A 13,261-nucleotide genomic window follows, 5' to 3' on the forward strand; every position below is an offset into this window, starting at 1 on the left:
GGCTCAAACTCGGCTATGTTGTAGCAGGTGAGGGACCCTGCACCTTTATTTAATTTATTTATTTAGGCTGCTGCCTTGTTCTCCAGAATCTGAAATTCTGGCCCTTATGGTTGTGGAGAAAACTAAGTATAAGCCGCTACAGCAATTCCTGCCTGTATCTGCAGAAAGCCTGAAACAAGAGCAGAGCGGTATAAATTTCCCCAGCCATTTCAGTAAGGCATTAGCTAACATGCTCAATGATAGTATCTTTAAAAATTGACATCATTAAAATCTCGTCACTGATATAAAAGCACAGAAGCAAGGATAGAAAAGACCACAGATATGTACAATCTGCGGTGAGTGGTGTCTCAGTTTGGTGCCGTGAGTGGCTGGAGTTTGGCATCACCTTTTCCCCTTTTCATTCCAACCTATGCAGCCTAAAAGTCAGAGGCAAAGAATGGACCCATGTGGTGCACAAAGAGGAAACCAATTCCATAGAGCCCCAAGACCCCCAACCAGCAAGCACTCCTAAACAGTATGGAACAGGCCTGGCCAGTGGTGGGCATATTGCTAAGCAGTTTCCCCTCTGGCTCTAATGGCAGCTGCTCCTCCATCTCATGGAGGGTCTCTGTAAACTCATGCAGCCATCACTGCCTCGGTAATTTGATGTAATACACTTAGATTTCTATAAGGCATTTGACTTGGTACCATATAATATTTTGATTAAAGAACTAGAACAATACAAAATTAACATGGCACACATCAAATGGATTAAAAACTGGATAAATGACAGGTCTCAAAATGGCATTGTAACTGATCATCATCAAGTGGGTGTGTTTCACAAGGATGGGTTCTTGGCCCTGTGCTATTTAACAGTTTTATCAATGACCTGGAAGAAAACATAATATCATCACTGACAAAGTTTACAGAGGAGACAAACATTGGAGGATTGATAAATAATGAAGAGGACAGGTCGCTGATAGAGAGCAATCTAGATCACTTTGTAAGCTGGATGCAAGCAAACAATATGCCTTTTAATCCAGTCACATGTAAAGTTATGCATCTAGGAACAAAGAATGTCAGTCATACCTACATGATGGGGGACTCTACATGGGAAGAAGTGACTTGGGAGTCATGGTGGACAATCAGCTGAATATGAGCTCCCAGTGCAATGCTGTGGCCAAAAGCGGTAATGCAATGCTTGGATACACAAACAGGGGACTATTGAGTAGGAGTATTTGGCACTGGCGTGACCACTGCTGGAACACTGTGTCCAGTTCTGGTGTCCATAATTCAAGTAGGATGTCAAGGATGTTAATATACTGGAGAGGGTCCAGAGAAGAGCCACATTGGAAAACATGCCTTATAGTGATAGCCTCAGGGAGCTCAGTCATTTTAGTTTAACAAAGGTTAAGGGTGACTTGATCACAATCTGTCCTACACAGGGGACAGAAATAGGATAACAGAGGGCTCTTCAATCTGGCAGACAAAGGTATAAAAAGAGCCAACAACTCGAAGGTGAAACTAGAGAAAGTCAGACAGGAAATAAGGCTCTAAATGTTCTAGTTCAAACAGGAATTATTTCAGTGAAGTCCTGAAGTTATACAGTAGATGATTACAGCGGTCCCTTCTGGCCTTATAATACATGAACCTACGGATTAGCCTTGTTTATAACCATGGGGATTAGAAACAATTATTTGCAAAGAAAGCATAGATTCTGATATCATCAAAAGATGCTGGAAGCAGGAGCCCTAGGCACATGCTTATTGTGCCTATGCCTTAATCTAGCCTGGGCAAGAGTGTATCTGAACCAGGGGCACTGGAACAGGAGGAGCCAGAGTGTCAGGGCCCCACCACTTTTAAAAGTGGGAGGGCTATGCTCTCACAATTTTTACCGGCTATAAGGATGAGCAATGGGGGGGGGGGCACCTCAGGAAAGGATTGGCATGGGGGCAGGGCCGGCTCCAGGCACCAGCTTAGCAAGCAGGTGCTTGGGGCGGCCAATGGAAAGGGGCAGCACGTCCGGCTCTTCGGTGGCGGGTCCCTCAGTCCGTCTCAGAGGGAAGGACCTGCTGCCGAAGAAACAATGAAGCGGCGGCGGTAGAGCTGCCGCCGAAGTGCCGCCGATTGCAGCTTTCCCCCCCCCCCCCCCCCCCGCTGCTTGGGGCGGCAAAAAAGCTGGAGCCAGCCCTGCATGGGGGCAGGGCCTCAGGGGAAGGGGCAGCACAAGGGTGGGGCCTCAGGGGGAAGGGGCAGTGTGGGGAGTAGGGGCCACAATTCGGGCACTGGTGGACCCTCCCCTACTGTTAGGAAGCTTCCATTATCCATGATCTGAACTTAACTAACATGGAGTCAAGCTTAAGTTGCTCAGCAGACCCCACATTATTGTACTGTGAACCTCTGCAAAATCTGCTGTGAGTGGCTAGTCTCTTCCAGTCTCTTTCTGTCTCTACAGTGAACAGAAGGGCGGATTTTTTATGTCCCTTCCCCAGCCTGTGATACTTCTAGATTGCAGTTCCCATCTCCCACTGGTAGCTACAACCACCAGAATGGCTGTCCTTAAAGGGCTGAGACAGTAACAGAAGTGCTGGGCTTGGGTCTGGCCTTCATATAGACAAGAGGTATATTTTCCTTCTGCATTTCCAGATGTTTTAACTTTATAATACAAGGAAGTGGGAGACCTGATTAAATTAGCAGTAGGAAAATTTAGAACAAATAAAAGGAAACAATTCTGCACATAGCATGCATTTAGCCTGGAATAAACTGCTGCAAGAGGTCATTAGAACCAGTACTGAAGGTGGACGGAAAGGACTGGATAAATTTGTAACCAAAATGATGTTGATATTGTGTATAAATACATCTGATGCTTCTCAATATAAGGTAATTAGCATAGCTATCAAAAATAAACTCTCCCACTTGTACAGTATTATAATGCAATTTGATAGGTCCATTTGATTGTGCGAGTGTTTGTTTGTTTGTTTGTTTTGTTATGCATTTCCTCATTACCTTTGAAGATTGGGTATTGCCCAGTGCTGGAAGCCAGATATAGGCACTTAATGGACCTGCTCACATTTCAAACAGCAGCAAAATAGATTTTATTGTATATTTGTCATTTCAATAGACAGAAATTCTATCAGCTTGTTGGAACTGAACTGTTGTGATAGAGCAAAATTCACTCATCACAAAACAGACTATTCAAGAAAATGCCAAAAACTCTTAAAATCCCTCTCAGCTAAGCAGCCATCAGGAAAACTGTAGTTGTATTAATTTGTTTCTTTCTGACTGGCTGCAGTGATTTCCAAATGTGTGCAAACGATTGCACCACAGGTACCATTTTTTATTCCCTCTGTGAGAGGCGGCCATTTTAAAAAGCTTCAGGAATTTCAAAAAGCCATTATTATTTTGATCATTGTGTATACTGCGAGAAGCTCTCTGAAACCAAAACAAAGCCATTACAGTTAAAGTGGCAGCAGCTAAGTCAACTGCATGGTTGTTTTTCATTCCCTCTGTGAAATAAGAGAATCCAAGCAATTTTAGAACCTTTAGAAACTCAATGTTATTTTTTTAAGGTTATCTGAAAGCAAAACAAGTTTTTAAAGCAGCCACAATGTCCTTAACAGCCTTGGGCCACCTCAGATCTGTGCACAGAGGAGAACATCACACCCTGATCTTCTCCCATAGGGTTGCAGGTGGATCAGCCACCTTGGCAGCACTATTTCTTGCTCCAATCCTATAGCAGTCACCCATGGGTTTGGGGTCCACATGGCCGGAAGGGATGAAGAATGAGTGAGTTGGGGGAGGAGTGGGAAATCTGCAGTCAGGAATAGGAGTGGCATGGGGTGGAGATGCACATTTTCCCTTTTCAGCCTCAGGGATCTGTTCTGTGGACCCCTTTCCTTGAGGTTTCTGAAGGCAATTGCAGCCAGGAAGAGTGTCTGATACAACTGGGACTTGAGGTTGGATTTGAACTGGTGACTTAAGCTATACAAGGCAAAAATTCTGAACCAAGGTTTTAACTGAACTATAAGCTGGTATTCCACCAATGCATACCACACAGACAATGAACAAAAACATGACTGAGGAATGCAGATACAGCTCTGAGGATAGACTGCATTGGTACTTCTCTATGGTGCACGTTTCTCATTTTTAGGGTATTTTTGTGATTATCTTTACCTAAGGACCACAAATGGAAAAAGATATAGAGAGAATAGTTAGCAGCTGACAAACTTGGGGGGGGATTCCCCAGGTGACATAGAACCAGCATGACAGCTACATGGAATTCCCTTAAAGCCCCCACTGCATAGGGAAGGGAAACTGGCCAAACTCCTCTGCGCTACAGCTATTCTTGGCTGCAAGAAGAAACCTTTGAGGAGACAGGCAGCCTGAGGCTGACCTGGTTCCTAGCCATCCCTTTAATGGAGGAGGCACAAAGGTGATGTAAAGCCCCTTCCCCTCACCACCGCTGTCTCTCTCACACACCACGACCAGGTGCTATGCCAAATGGACCTCAGGTGCACAATGAACCAGAACCATGGGTTTAATAGACAATGGGGGTGCATACCTCCCATGGTCAGAGCCTGGAATTTTTAATTTTCTGGGCATGATGCAAAGCCCATCTCTTATACTAGCAGAGGAGCTGAGTTGATATGGATACAGGGTGTTTGACTTGGAGTTATTATTAATTAGTATGAGGTGTCAAGCTTGCATTAATGTTTGAGTACTGGCAATGTGATAGGTTTATTAACTATCTTAATTTTTGTAGTGAATATTGTCAGTTTAATGACCGTGAAGGGCCTAGGATAAAAGATTGGCTACTATCTAAGTGAATAAACAGCTACTAAATCTTCATAGCTCTTGTAAAACAAGGTCAAAGCAATACATGTGTATGTGAGAGAGGCAATTACTTTCACATATGAAAGATGAATAACCCAAGCCCGCATTACTTGCACACTGAAGACTGCCATTTGACTTGCCCATAACTGATGAACTCATTTGACATAAGTGAAGTTTTTCTATGTCATCTCTGTCTGCGAATGTCCTACGAGCCCATCATGGTAGTATCCAGGGACCCATTATTATTTTACAGTAGCACTCAGAGCCCTCAGTCAGGACTGGAGCCCTTTACTTTAGGTTCTGTACAAACCAGTGCTTAAAGTCCTGAAACACAAAGTGTCGGAACAGACGATTTTGCCATGGAGGCGCTGGCCATGCATGCCGCAAGGGAGAGAATGAAACCAATAACCATTCGTTTACTTTACAATTATTAAAAGTACCAGAACTCCATTCCGGCTCCCCCCAAAAGTGCCAGAACAGCACAACTCAAGCACTGGTACAAACATACAAAAGGAAACAGTTCCTGCCCTGAGGACCTTGCAATCTACAAAGACAAAAGGAGTGGAGTGCGGTTAAATTATATTCAGTTTTGTATACACATCAGAGGCCTGATCCAAAGCCCACTGAAGTAAATGGGAAACTTTCTGTCATCTTCACAGGGCTCTAGAGAAGGTCCCAAATACATTTAATATGCTTGTTTTCTTTAAATAATTAATAACACCATCTGAGCTACAATTGATTGGCCCTCAACATGTCCGTCCTGGTATCCAGATACAAGATTAGCTGGGCAATCATTGGGTCATATTGTCTAGCTCCTTTGCAAAAAGACTTATTTCTGAGTGTCTGTCCTTGGATATCAGTCGTGGGGTAAAAACTAAGAAATGTTGCCAAGGAAACACTGTCAGGCCTGCGGGCAGCCTTATTTAATTAGTATGTTTACACATGAGCAACAATTTATGATTTTAAATTACAGAAACGATAAAATATGCACAAAATGGTTTGACAATCCTACCTGGCAAGAGCACACCCTGTTGAAGCCAGCACCCATCTTATAGCATTCTATCTGATAAATCAAATAGCTTCAGTAAACTCATGTACAGTAAAAGCTTTGTTATCTAGCATGTTGGGGGAATGGGGAGTGCCAGTTAGTCAAAAATTCCATTTAACTAAGAGTTATATGGAGGGAGGGAGTTTGTGTGTATGAGGGGGTTCAGGGCAGAGGGTTGGGGCACGGGAGGGGAGGCAGGGTGATGGCTCTGGGAGGGATTTTGGGTGCAGGAGGGGGTTTAGGGGAGAGAGTTGGGGTTTCGGGATGCCGAATCTGGGTGGAGCTCACCTCCAGGGCTCCATGCAAGCAGTGACATGTCCCTGGCTGCTCCTAGGTGGAGGTGTGGCCAGGTAGCTCTGCATGCTGCCTCCGCCCACAAGCACCACCCCTGCAGCTCCCATTGACCATAGTTCCTGGCCAATGGAAGCTGTGGAGCCAGCGCTCGGGGTGGGCCAGAGTGGGGTGGGGGCAGTGCATGGATCCCCCATAGCCATTCCTCCACCTAGGAACAGCAGAGATATGTCGCCATTTCCAGGGAGCCACGTGGAGCCAGGTAGGGAGCCTGCCGGCCCCTCACCAATGGGACTTTTAATGGATATTAGAAATGCCAGTTTCTAGAGCTTTCCATTTGGTAAAGTGCCGGATAACACAGCTTTTACTGTATCATGTTTGTATTCAGAAGCTGAGTTTTCTCACTATAAAAAAAAGCTAAACAAAGTTGGCATTAATCAAGAAGCCAACCAGGTAAATATTACAAATATTTATTGTCCAAAGCAAAAAGCGTAAAAGGCTGTAATGTTTCACATTTTTATTCAGCTGTGAAGCATGAATTATAACACTATGGATGCAGGAAAGTCAGATCTGACTCTGATTGGTTAGTTGCATGTTTTAAATTGTGAGAATGAATTTCGTGCTCTTGAAAATGAGGGACTAATGCATTGATTTCAATCAGACCACATGCAGGCAGTGCTGTACCAGCTTCCATCACTCATCGCTTAGAGTGCCCCTCTGTATTGATCCGCCACGCCACTGCTATTCCACTCCTGGTTTTCTCTTACACCTCCTGTGAGGTGCATAGTGCCTACAGCTTGCATTGATTTTAGCCGAGTTGAGAGCACTCAGATCCTTGCAGGGGGTATTCACCTCCTGTCAAAATGTGGCCCTTTATATAGGAGACTGTCAAGCTGTCCTACGTGGTCTTATGATGTGCACAAATAGGGACTCTGAGGGGACCACAAACCTCATTTTTACATCACCAGAGCTGGGAAGTAAGGCCGGGTCTTCAAAGGTGTAAAGCTAATGTTGCATATAGGCATAGAGATATAAGCAAACACCTACATTCATTGGCCTGCATCATCCCCCCGAGATCCACACACAGAGGGAACCCTCAACATGCAGAAGCGGGGTTCAGTTGCTTCTGTGGCATTGCTCCACCAGTTCCCTACCAGGGATTCATCACTGGGGTCCACCCAGGAGGAGGACATGGAGTCTTGTTGAGCCAGTGTGGACACACTGTGCCGGTCTGTATTCTCTTTCCCACATAGCACGCCCTCTGAGGACCCCTTTGGGGCAGCTGTGGCCAGGAGTCCCCAGCACTGCGGCTCCTGTGAAGCCACACTGCTGCATGTGGCAGGGAGCAGATCAGAGATGGTAAGGAGCCACAGGGCCTGTGTATGGATCTTCCTGGGCTCCAGAGGAGCCGGTGGGGGTCTTGCAAGGTTTGGGGCCTGTCATTTCCATTCATAGTACATTTGTTCTATAAAGAGCAAAAGACACAACAAAGGCATAGCAAATTCCACCGCTGCCCCCGCCTAAGTCGGGGGATCTACACAAGCAGACCCTCATGGAGATTTTTCTCCCCTAGAACTTCCTACTGTGGGTTTTACTGCAGAAAATGATGATCTGGTCCATTATGCTTATGCTCTAGGATGTATTATTGACAATGTAATAACTGACCAAGTGCTCAGCTCAGTGCATGAGACATAAATAAAGACACAGGCCTGGTCCTGGGGAATCTCCCAATCTAAGGATTCCCAGCGGAGTTAATGGGCACAGAAGCAGGCCCGATAAGACTGAAAAGCCATACACAAAGCCATACACTCACAAAATAGGACTTTGGGGCCAAATCCCATGAGGCTGAGTGCCCTCAATTCCTACTGCCTAGAGGGCACTCGGCCTCCTAGAGGATCAAAGAGCCCAAAGCATAATTTTAAAAAAATGTAATATACAAGTACACCATAAAATGAATTTGTTCTTTTTGGCACCTTGCTCATTCAGGTGCTTCCAAGCATTCTCTTCCCTTTAAGAAAAGCACAGAACAGAAGCAATCATTATTGCAAGAAATAAAATGATTTAAATTGATTAATGCATTCAGGCACCAACACCAGCTTGCATATGTATATATATGGATTTATCAGCACCTACTTGCATAGAGCAGGAACAGGAACTGCAAGCAGCTCTAGTCAGTAAGTATAATATTCTCTGATTTATGTCATTATTTCTGCTTAGTTTTTCAGTTCATTTTCAGGACACAATGTCCTGAACTACATGACCTCATGTGGATAATAAAACTGGGGGAAACAGTCTATTATTCTGGGAAGGATCAAGGAAAAAGCAATGGATGATTATCTTTTCTTCTCCTGTTGTCTCTGGAGATCATACTGCAAGACCATCTTAGCAGCCAAACCTAGGTTTGAGGAAAGAAATCAATCAGAGCTGATATTCAACCAAGACCAGCTCTCGGTATTGGGAGATTCCCTTCAAAATCCACCTCTAACAGGATTCTCAGTCTATTGTCATGCTTGACCCCATGAATATATAGCTATGCGAATGTTAGTCTGTGTTTTCATTGCACTGCACTATTACCTTTCCAGGAGTCTGCTAGAGGCAGCTGCTGTTCTGTGTTTAGTTCATATGCAGCAACTTACAGAGAAGACACATATTTTCCTCTCACTTGGGCCTTACAGTCCTGTAGATGCTTATGCATGTGCTTAACTTTAAGGATCTGACAAGTCCCATTAACTTCAGTGGGATTAGTCACATCCTTAAAGTTCAACATGTGCATATGTGTTTGTAGTTTCAGGACCTTGGAGACTTTTACTTTTGTTCTTTCTTGTTTTGCTGCTTCCCCTTCATTTGCACCTAACCAGGAGCTTCATAGTTTTGCTCCAGATGAAGTGACTTTCCCAACATCACACAGAAAGTGGGTATCAGATCCTGCAATTGAGAGGAAGGATGGTCCAATGGTTTGGGCAGTTGGGAAATTTGCATTCAAGTCCCTGCTCCATCGCAAACTTCCTCGGGTTTCTGTGTCTCAGATCACCATCTGTAAAAGGGGGATAGCAGCGCCTCCCAGACTGGTGTGAGAGGAAAGACATTAGAGACTGTGAGGTGCTCAGATATTACTGTTCTGTTTCCCATGGGTATGAGACTTCCCCATGTGTCAACAATTTTATTTTTCCATTGTAGCAAAGCTGCCATGGGAGGCTGTAACCCATGCCTGCTTGGTGTGGTGCTCTGTCTCCCCCTAGTGGCACCTAAACCATCTAGAGATTGATGAGTCTGCTACAGCCTTGGCTGAGAGGCATGTGGCTTTTAGCTCATGCAGTAGAGGCTCATACACTAAGCTTCAGAGGTCCCAGGTTCGCTCCCTCCAACCAACGACTGGGATCTATTGGCATTACAAGGGCATCATAGTGGAAGGAGAGGCGATCTCTCAGGGAGCTAATTCCAATGCCAGGCACAGCTTTGAAAATCTGTACAGTGATCTCAAAATGTTTCTCCATAACAGCAATTGAAACTTACTTAGTATCTCTCATCCCCAGACTGCAGAATATATTGTGAACATTAAATAAGCTCATGTGAGGTATTATCCCCATCTTCCAGGAAGGGGAACTGAGGCACACAGAGAGGAAGTGGCTTTCCCAACATCCCACAGCAAGTCAGTGTCAGAGCCAGAAACTGAATGCAAGACCTGGTCTACACTGGGGTGGGGGGATCGACCTAAGATACGCAACTTCAACTACGAGAATAGCAGAGCTGAAGTCGACGTATCTTAGGTCGACTTACCTCTCATCCTCACGGCGCGGGGTCGACTGCCACCGCTCCTCCGTCGACTCCGCTTCCACCTCTCGCCTTGGTGGAGTACAGGAGTCGACGGCAGAGCGATCGGGGATCAATTTATCGCGTCTACACTAGATGCAAAAAATCGATCCCCGATAGATCGATCACTACCCGCCAATCCAGTGGGTAGTGTAGACATACCCCAAGAGTCCTGACCCAGCACATCCATTGTAACCACTAATCATTCCTTCAGTGCTTGCCTACAATGCCCTCCCCGCAAGGACTGCCACTGGACCCCACTATAACCCAGCTCCAGAAGCCTGCCACACACATTAAAAAAATCTTTCCTTCAGCCCAGGGAGGAAACCACTGTATTTCAAAATGCTCCCTTCCCCCAGTTCTGGTCACCCCACTTCCATCCATCTCTATGTTCTCCTGAATACTCATCTCCGCTGATAGCTCAGCCTTCAATGATCCACCGTTTTTTAGCTTCTTTTGCTGATGGCTGAATGTCATTGCAACATGTCAGGGGATACAGTAGTAATTGACAAAGGTTCTGTCTATCATCATGTTCCTGATGCATCCAACTTTCAAAATAACTGTTTATTTGAACATTCTGAAATAACAATCTATCTTGATGCTTCCTTCTCCCGACCACCCCCTCCATTGTATGAAATGTATTGTAATGTATTGTATGAAATGTCTGATTCCAAGCTGGCTCTTAGTTAATGCGTGATTTATGGAAAGAAATAACACGCGCCTCAAACAGCTAACGAGACTCACATGTTTCCTCTCATTCTTCCCTGCTATAGAGAATGATTCTTCAAGGAGAGGACTAGCTTGTTGAAAGGTTTTGAGCATTTTCAAAACCCACCACACCAATACTCTGGGGCCTGATCCTGTGAGGTTCTGAGTGTCTTTAGCTTCTCTTTTTGATTGGGGGACTTTAAAGCACTCAGTAAACTTGAAGGATCGGGCCCATTGCAAGTATTGTCTTAGTCCCCTTTAACAGTCTGAGAGAAATGAGTGTGTAGAGTGAGATCTTTCTCAGCCCCAGAGCAGTGATGGACAAAATGGTTTGGGAGAAAAATGCATCATCCCAAATTCCAGACTCAGCTGATTAAATCATGTTCAAGTGAAGTATTTCATTCCTTCTCCACAGGCACCTTCCTACCTGTGGTGAAATCCATCTTGAGCCCTAACAGGTCTGCTGTGCAGACTTCTCTCCATCAAACTCTCATGCCCCAGATTCAAGGGGAGCGTGCATTATGGGCAGCCTCTATGGGGCATGACAAATTCCAATAGAACACCTGGGCATAGCTCAGCAGAAAGATTTACAGCCCTAAAGAAACCCACCCCAACTAGAACCCCAAAGATGGAGGGTCTGATGGGGTTATAGGAAATGGCACTATGGGGCCTAGGAGGGAGAGCTGGGAGAAAGGAGGGTGGTGAGGGTCAGATTCTCCCCTCTCATGTGTTTCTGATCTCCCATTCTGAGGCAGGGGGCACTATGAGGACGTGGCTTGAATCGCATCTGCAGGGGAGCGCTCTGAAGTGTGTCAGGAGTCTGGCAAATACTAACACTTTCAGTAATGAGGTGGCCAGTTTCTGATTAAATTTAAAAATATACAGAAAACCCCAAATCTTTAACAATCCAGTATTTAAATGACAGGAATTACTTTGGTGAGCTGTTGGCACTGATGATATGCAGCCTGCATATTCCCCATGTTCCCTTGCTCATGTCCCTGCTTGGCTGAGACAAGGCGAGACTGTGGCTTTTATTAGCTGATTGTTTTTATAGCCTCTGAACTTTACTCCTAAATAGCTGGTCACTGGGATTTTTGTTTGTTAAAGAAGACATGACATATTACTACTCTGCTAATATATGTCTTGTCAGTTTCACTTGCTGTTGCCCCAATTCTAGAAGAAGCCACATAATTAACTAAATATATTTCTATCTTTGTCTGTTTCTGCCCAGCTTGGTCTTTTATGTACAGAAGTGTTCATGCGCCACCTAGTGGCTTTATGAGACATTGGCTCTAGTTGTGTCTTCAGTGCCACAAACAGCATGGTCAGAAAACTCCATTTTCTCCACTTTCACATGGGCTTGCATCAGTGCTTATTTGCCTGGTAATAAGGAAAAAGGCCAGCCTGAATATAATATTATCGGAAGGTACTTGGGAAGTGCAGTCCCTTGCACTAAGTTATTTACCAGTCTTTAGATGTCTCTCTCAAATATCCATTCACTAGGCCAAGTTTTCAAAATTTGGGTCCTATATAGCACCCAACAAAAATAATGCCTGTTCACTGGTAGCTGCATGTGCAAAATCTTCAGTTGCACACACCAGCTTGAAAAATGCATGTGCAAACTGAGACTAGTTGCCAGCCCATTGAAGCACAATGGGTCAAATTCTCAGCTCTAACAAAATCTTTCATCAGGTGAAACTCCCACTGTGCCAGATCCTAAAAGGTGCTGAGCTTCATGCATCCTGCCCACCCACTTCCAGTCACCAGTCCTGCATCTGAGTGTAGAGACACTGTGGGCCAGGTTCACTGCCACTGGCCTGCTCTCCCCAGCCATGCTACCTCCTTACTGCTGGTTCTCAAACTGAGGGGGCAACTGGAACTGACAGAGGGTGACCAGGTGTCCGGTTTTCGACCGGAACGCCCAGTCAAAACGGCACTCTGGAGGCTCCAGTCAGCACTGCCAACCTGGCCATTAAAAGTCTGGTTGGTGGTGCTGCGGGGCTAAGGCAGGCTAGTCCCTACCTGTCCTGGCACCGCGATGTCCACAGCCAGCAGGTCCGGTACCTAGGCCGGGGCCCACGGGTCTCTGCGCACTGCTCCTGCCCCGAGCACCGGCTCTGCACACCCATTGGCCGGGAAACAGCCAATGGGAGCTGGGGGGGGGGGGCAGAGGCTGAGGACAAGAGCAGTGCGCCTAGCCTCCTGGCCCCCCTGCCTAGGCACCAGACCTGCTGGCCGCTTCCGGGGCAAAGCACGGTGCCAGGGCAGGCAGGCAGTCTGTCTTAGCCCTGCTGCACCACTGACTGGGAATCGCCCGAGGTAAGCCCGCACCCCAACTCTGAGCCCCAACACCCTGCCACAGGCCTGAGCTTCCCCAAACCCAGAGCCCTCTCCTGTACCCCAAACCCCTCATCCCTGGTCCCCTTCCAGAGCCCGCACCCACACCCCAACCCCCTGCCTCAACCCACAGCTTCCTCACACATTCCAAATCCCTCGGCCCTACCCCACAGCCTGGAGCTCCCTCCTGCACCCCAAACCTTTCATCCCCAGCCCCACCCCAGAGCCCACAACCCCAGCTGGAGCCCTCACCAC

Source organism: Trachemys scripta, chromosome 3 (genome assembly GCF_013100865.1).
Source record: "Trachemys scripta elegans isolate TJP31775 chromosome 3, CAS_Tse_1.0, whole genome shotgun sequence".
NCBI classification, from domain to species: domain Eukaryota; kingdom Metazoa; phylum Chordata; order Testudines; family Emydidae; genus Trachemys; species Trachemys scripta.